This window comes from Panthera onca, chromosome C1 (assembly GCF_046562875.1).
Source record: "Panthera onca isolate mPanOnc1 chromosome C1, mPanOnc1 haplotype 2, whole genome shotgun sequence".
Taxonomy (NCBI): Eukaryota; Metazoa; Chordata; class Mammalia; order Carnivora; family Felidae; genus Panthera; species Panthera onca.
The window spans coordinates 196981791-196987790 of NC_138346.1; positions in this window are offsets into that span (position 1 = coordinate 196981791).

The following is a 6000-nucleotide window of genomic DNA, read 5'->3' on the forward strand; positions in this document are numbered from 1 at the left end:
TGTTCCATTTTTGGATGCAGCAACTATAAATTACAGATGCTTTGTTACACCCTTGAACTAGGGGAGGGGCGTTGCAGCAAAAACCTGGCTCAGGTATGGAATTGTTATGAATATGAATATTATCTGCGGTGGGTGTCTTGATGCAAACTAGGTTGAAAATCTGTGGCCTGGAACTCTAAATGCAAACTACTTCAAGTGGCTCACGATATCTTTCATGCTCCTCACCATTCTCTCCTGCCTCCTGTTCCCCAGCTTCAGGAAGCTACCAGTATGTAATGTGCTTCCTCTTGCCTCTGGACATGCTTTCTCCCCTCCATCTGGATTATGCTACTCTGTACCTTCCTTCATTTGCCTGGGAAACTATTTTCCTTCAAGATTCAGTTCAGACATCATCCATCCTGTGAAGCCTTATGATATATCCCATGAGGTAGGTGTTCCTTCCTCTCTGCTTCTGCATGGCCCTAACAAGCATGTCCATCATTGTTCTTATGTGATGTTTTCATAGCTTTTCCTTTGTCCATTTCTTTCAACTACTGAAAGAAGGTACTATGATCATCTTCATGTGTGTGGCCTGATATCAGCTGGTATCAATCAAGGTCTCGTCAGGAGACAGAAAGCACACCATGAATTTAAGCATGGAAACTTTAGTATAGAGAATTCTATTTTTTTGAGAGAGAGTGAGAGAGTGGAGGAGAGAGGCAGAGGGAGAGAGAATCACAAGCAGGCTCCATGCCTGGTGTGGAGCCTGACACAGGGCTTGATCTCACAACTGTGAGATCATGACCTGAGCCGAAATCAAGAGTCAGACGCTTAACTGACTGAGCCATCCAGGCACCCCACTGTAAAGAATTATTAATTGGGGAAAGGTATATGTATGTGTGTATATATATATTTACACACAAAAATTTTTTTTATTTACTTATATAAAGAGATTTATTATAAGGAATTGGCTTACATGATTATGAAGGTTGTCAAGTCCAAATCTGCACTGCAGGTCAGAAGGTTCAAGACCCTGGGGCTCCTGGGTGGCTCGGTCAGTTAAGCGACCTACTCTTGATTTTGACTCAGGTCATAATCTTGCAGTTCGTGGGTTCGAGCCCCATGTTGGGCTCTGTCTGTGCTGATGGTGCAGAGCCTGCTTTGGATTCTCTCTCCCCCCACCCCCGCCCTCTCTCTCTCAAAAATTAATAAGCCTAAACAAAAGAAGAAGGAGGAGGAGCAGGAGGAGGTTTGAGACCTAGAAGAGCCAATGTTCCATTTCCAGTTCAAAGGCAGTCTGCTGGTAAAGTCCCTGTTACTCAGAAAGGCCAGTCTTTTTGTTCTTCAACTGATTGGATAAGCCCCACCTACATTATGGAGGGTAATCTGCTTTACCCAAAGTTCACCAATTTAAATGTTACTCTCATCAAAAAATACCCTCTAAGTTGATTCAACACATAAAATTAACTATCACAGGTGATTATCTACTAAAAGGGTAAAAGAGAACTTGAAAGAAAACAGGAATAACTAGTGGCAAAACAACAGACAAACAAAAAACAAGAGCGGCTAACAAGGAACAAAATTACAAAACCCTCCCATCTCTCCTGCCAAGAAGGAGATTTAGATGACTGATGATTTCTCTGCAGCTCACTGGATGAAAAAGTTCACTGAGGTGCCACAGGCCTGAACTGGAGGGTCAGAGACCACCCACCTATAGGCCAGTATAACTTGCTGTAATGTAAGCACCACTCCCCTGGTTTAGGATCAAGAACAAAGATAAACCAGAGCCAGAGCCCCTGCCTCTGCTATTGCAGTGTCTCTCCAGTGCCCTCTATTAACAAGGACTAACATTGTTCCAGCTGACAAAGAAGACATGCTTACAAGGGTCCTTCTCTTTTCACCAAAAAAGGGCAAAGAAGGGTAGACTTAGACAATAATGTGATAAATTGCTACACTTAAGGAACAAATGCGTGTTTTCTTTTTTAATTTTTTTTAACGTTTATTCATTTTTGAGAGGGAGAGAGACAGAGCATGAGCGGGGGAGGGGCCGAGGGAGAGGGAGACACAGTATTCGAAGCAGGCTCCAGGCTCTGAGCTGACGGCACAGAGCCCCACATGAGGCTTGAACCCACAACCATGAGATCATGACCTGAGCTGAAGTCAGACGCTTAACTGACTGAGTCACCCAGGAGCCCCCAAATGAATGTTTTAATCACCAAGAACTGTAACTAAGTAGGAGGATCATGTGTTATCTGAGATAATCAAATGAGAAAAATTTATCAAAATTTAATAAGGAGGGGTGTGGGGCTTGTTACTGGAAGATAAAGGGGAAATAGGCTGTAAGACTCCTGGTGACCAGGGAGAGCAGAGACTAACAGAGAGCTAAGAGGACAAGATGGGCCGATTCCTGTGATGTTTTACTAACTCTTTAACAAATGTGATTATGTTACCCTTATCCCAGAAGTAGAAACCTGTACTTCGTATGCTTATTATTCCAGTGACCATAAATCCATACCCATGCCACAATTCAGAACACATCATCACAATGAACTATTTTCCCAGTTTTGAATTTATTTCCCTAAGACTATTTACAAAGGAAATAAAAATTAAATCTCACTTTGTTTCATTTAATGTATTACTCCACCTAAAATAATATCTTATTTAAACATATTGGTTCAGGTAATATTAAGCTAGCATTTCCCTTTTTTATGTTTATTTATTTATTTTGAGAGAGGGAGCATGAGTGAATGAGCAGGGAGGGGCAGAGAGAGACTGAGATGGGGAGGGGGGCTCGATCTCAGGAACCGTGAGATCATGACCTGAGCCGAAATCAAGAGTCGGTGGCTTAATTGGCTGAGCCACTCAGACGCCCCTAGGCTAACATTTCCATAATTCATTCTGTTTATCTCCCTACTATATTTGGCTACAAAATATTACACAAAGACTATCACATTTTGATTTTGTTGTTTTTTTTTTAATTACACAAGCAATTTGTGAATGCAGTCTTGTAAAAGATTTAAGCAATGCAGAAGTATACGTGGCTAAAAGTGAAAGTCTTCGCTTACCAAGATCGGTTGTGCTGGATCCCAATTATGCATTTCCCCAGATGTGCTCAGTGGTCTTTTCTCTCACCGTTATTGAAGGCCCCTGAAATGATTGCCTGGTAGTAAGTACATTCCTCTAGTCTGCAGGGAGGAGGCCTGTCACGCTCCTAAGGCAGAGGAGAAATTGCCTTGGTGCTCTACTGGTTTATCCTGGAGGGCTTACCATGGGGACTACTCCTGGCCCCCCATGTTGCTCACGGGCATGACCCATTCTTGCCTTGGGCCTCAGAATCACCTTTGGGGCTTATCTGTTGCTGCTAAGACACAATATTCCGTACAACCTACTCAACACCCATGCTTGCCGACTAGCTGGCCAGGCTGGTTCCAGAAATGGGGGGAGAGTTGATGCCTTTGGGGGTGAATGCTTTGTCTAGTGAAATACAGCAATGAGCAGATAAATTCTTCTCCCTTCCTCCCCACCATGGACAGTTGAAAGATGCAGTAGGTTTATACAGCATCTCTGATGACCTCTCTTGAGACCAAATAATCACTGGTGCTTGCTATAAAGCTGGGCCAGCTCAGTGATTGATACATCTACATCTTTATTGTCTCCCTTCCCTGCCTTACTCTCTTTTGCCCCTCACTCCTGCTTCCCTAGAACTGCACTATCCCTGAAAGTGTTAGCACATAAGCTTTTGCCCTAGGCTTTGCTTTCTAGGGAACCAAGTTAAGATTCCAACCCTCTCATGCTACTCTCTTCCCCAAAGGTCACCATTGTTAATAGTTTAATACGTATCCTCTATTAATTTACTCACAGAAGTGAAGTTTTTGTTTTGCTTAGTTGTTTTACGTGCATATCATACTATACATCTCCTCTGAGGCTTGTTTTTTAACAATATGTTTTGGATATCTCTAATATTAGTATACACGTGTTCAATCTCATTTTTTCCAAATGTTATAAACATTTTCAATCATGCAACAAAGTTGGAAGAACTTTACAGTGAATGCCTGTGTACTCATGACCTAGACCCTACCATTAACGTTTTCTTAGACTTGCTTTATTTCATATCTGTCCATCCCTCACTTCCTTCACCCATTCATTTTCCTTTTTGATGGATGCAAAGTAAATTGCAGACATCAGTACACTTTCCCCTAAAAAAGCAGCATACATATAATTAATTAGCATTTAAAGTTTGCATACACATTTTCATTCAAGGTAAAATATATGTACAATGAGATGTACAAATCTTAAAGTCTACTTTTGCTGAGATTTTAAGATTTCATACATTTGTGTAATCAAACCCTCTGTGAAGACATAGAACATTATCATCACCCCAGCAAGTTCCCTCTTGCTCCCTTCCAGGTCAATTCCTGACCCTAATCTTCTATAGGCAGATAAGAAGAAATAAAATTTCTTCCAATTTTATTCCATAAAAGTTCAGTTTTACCTGTTGTAAAATTTCATATAAGTGGAATTATAAAACATGTGTTCTTTTGTGTAAGGGTTGTTTCATTTGGCATAACGTTTTTGAGATTCACCCATATTGTTACATGTAGTAGTGATTCCTTTGTATCATTGAATGATATTCCACTGCATGAATATAGAAGAGTTTATATATTTGTTCTCCTATTGATGGGCCCTTGATCTGTCTCCAGGTTGTGGCTATTATGAATATGCACATTTTTGTATATCTTTTTATGTACATAACTTTTTTTTTATCTCAGTTTTTTGTTGTTGTTGTTGTTGTTTTATGTTTATTCTTGAGACAAAGAGAATGAGCAGGGGAGGAGCAGAGAGAGAGGGAGACACAGAATCCAAAGCAGGCTCCAGGCTCTGAGCTGTCAGCCCAGAGCCCGACACAGGGCTTGAACCCACGACCCGTGAGATCCTGACCTGAGCCGAAGTCGGATGCTTAACTGATGGAGCCACCCAGGTGCCCCTGCACATAACTTTTTTGATGTTTGAAATTCAAATAACTTATTTAAATTGAAAACAATTCTTTTTAAAAAAATATTTATTCTGAGAGGGGCCCCTGGGTGGCTCAGTTGGTTAAGCAACCAACTTCGGCTCGGGTCATGATCTCCCAGTTTGTGAGTTTGAGCCCCGCATCGGGCTCTGTGCTGACAGCTCAGAACCTGGAGCCTACTTCAGATTCTGTATTTCCCCCTCTCTCTACCCCTCCCCTGCTCATGCTCTGTGTCTCTCTGTCTCTCAATAATAAATAAACGTTAAAAAAATTTTTTTACAAATATTTATTCTGAGAGAGAGGAAAGGGAGAGCAGACACACATGCGAGTGGGGGAGAGGCAGATAGAGAGAATCCTAAGTAGGCTCTGTGCTGTCTGCACAGAGCCCCACACAGGGCTGGATCTCACGAACCCTGAGATCATGACCTGAGCTGAAATCAAGAGTTGGATACTTAACCGACTGAGCCACCCAGGTGACCCTAAATTGGAAAAAAAATTTTTAAAACTGCATTTAGAGTCAAAACCCTTTTGCTATGAAAATCATGAGTATTTCTAGGTAAGACAGAAATATCTCTAGGTTAACAAGATCAGATTTGACTTTGGACTGTTCTTTTTTTTTTTTTAATTTTTTTTTAACGTTTATTTTTGAGACAGAGAGAGACAAAGCATGAACGGGGGAGGGTCAGAGAGAGGGAGACACAGAATCTGAAACAGGCTCCAGGCTCTGAGCTGTCAGCACAGAGCCTGACGCGGGGCTTGAACTCACGGACCGCGAGATCATGACCTGAGCCAAAGTCGGCCGCTTAACCGACTGAGCCACCCAGGCGCCCCTTTGGACTGTTCTTTAAACAGATCATAAGGAATGGAAGAAAAATAGGGTATTTACAGAAAATATCTACGTATGCGCTCAGCAGTACAAATATGGTGACAGAAGAGACTTAAGTACATGTTGGCATCTAAGAAGTAATTTGCAAAGTGCTTAATTTCATTTTCTTAGATTTTAAGAATGC